This window comes from Rhinopithecus bieti, unplaced genomic scaffold, assembly GCF_001698545.2.
Source record: "Rhinopithecus bieti isolate Rb0 unplaced genomic scaffold, ASM169854v2 scaffold_9690, whole genome shotgun sequence".
Lineage (NCBI taxonomy): Eukaryota > Metazoa > Chordata > Mammalia > Primates > Cercopithecidae > Rhinopithecus > Rhinopithecus bieti.
Window position 1 is genome coordinate 235,749 of NW_016806622.1, and position 1,390 is coordinate 237,138.

Genomic DNA, 1,390 nt, shown 5'->3' on the forward strand with positions numbered 1-1,390 from the left:
AAAAAAAAACAGATATATTTTATTTTGTAAGCACTAGAAAATCACAACCTTGAGTTTTCAGTTTCTTTACACATTTCAACCTCCTACTTATGTAGCTATTCATTTTTAAATTTTGATTTATAAAATGGAAAATATTCATTTCCTTCTTAAATTTTCAAAATTTTAAAATAAATTCAAATGTAAATGACCAATAACTGTGTATCTTGAAATAAGTAATATAAATTGAACTTTTTTTGAAGTCCAGACTAAAAATGTTAGAATATAATTGCTGGAGATTATACGGCAGTTAGTTCCATAGAATTAGTTGTCTAATTCCCAATTCCACACAAAGAAATCTTAAGAAGCTATGGTTTCCTTAAAAAATTGTAATAGGTGGAATGATTTTCAAGATACAGAACAAGTATTGTAGCCCAAAGATAAATTTTTATCCCTGATTCATACAGTGATCTACTCTTGTTTCTGGTACCTGCTGCTGGTAATTAAGAGTCATAGGAAGGTCCAACACATATGAACCTTGAAAACATGAGGCCCATTGAAAGATGATAGTCACAAAAGAGTACACATTGCATAATTCCGTTTTTATAAGCTGTCTAGAATAGGTAAATCTGTGGAGACAGAAGTTAAACTAGCAGTTGCCCGGGGTGATGGGGAGTGATTGCTAATGAGCAAGAAATTTCTTTTGGGGGAGATTACAACGCTCTAAAGTTAGATATTAGGGATGGTTGCACAACTCTATGAATATACTAAAAAAAAAAATGACTGAAATGTACAGGAAAAAGGGTAAATTTTATGGTTGGCAAATTGTGTCTCAATACAATTTTGGAACTTTGGGTGTACACAGGTAATTATTTAATTTGGTCTTTAATTTGCCAACTAGACTATCCAGGTTTAATACTATTATTTATTTTTAAAATAGTCGTTCATACAGTGTTTTATAGAATACATAGCTCTTTTATGCACATTATCTTTCTTAAACCCACAATAGACCTATTATTGAAATCTCATTTTAGGGAAGTATCATTTTAAGGAGGAAGATTTTAAGGTTAAGAGAAATTGAATGATTTGTCCAGTGTTAACGATCTAGTGAGCTGCATATTTAGTTTTCTCACGTCAAATCCCACGGTCTTTCCTGACATCACAGATGACTCCCCGAAGATTTTACTTAGACCAGTGCACAAATCAATAGGAATGCAATAGAAAGAGTCAGATTTCCAGAGAGGACTGCTTTGGTCATAATTGGTCATAACTGCTATTTCTAGAGAAAAAAGTGGATGGTGCAGAATGAGAAGTCAGTTGCAATTTGTTGTTTCATTCTATGTTCTCAGCACCCTTGTAGAAAGAAACTTCTGAGTATGGAGTTATGATTAGACAAGGGATGCTGTTTCATAGG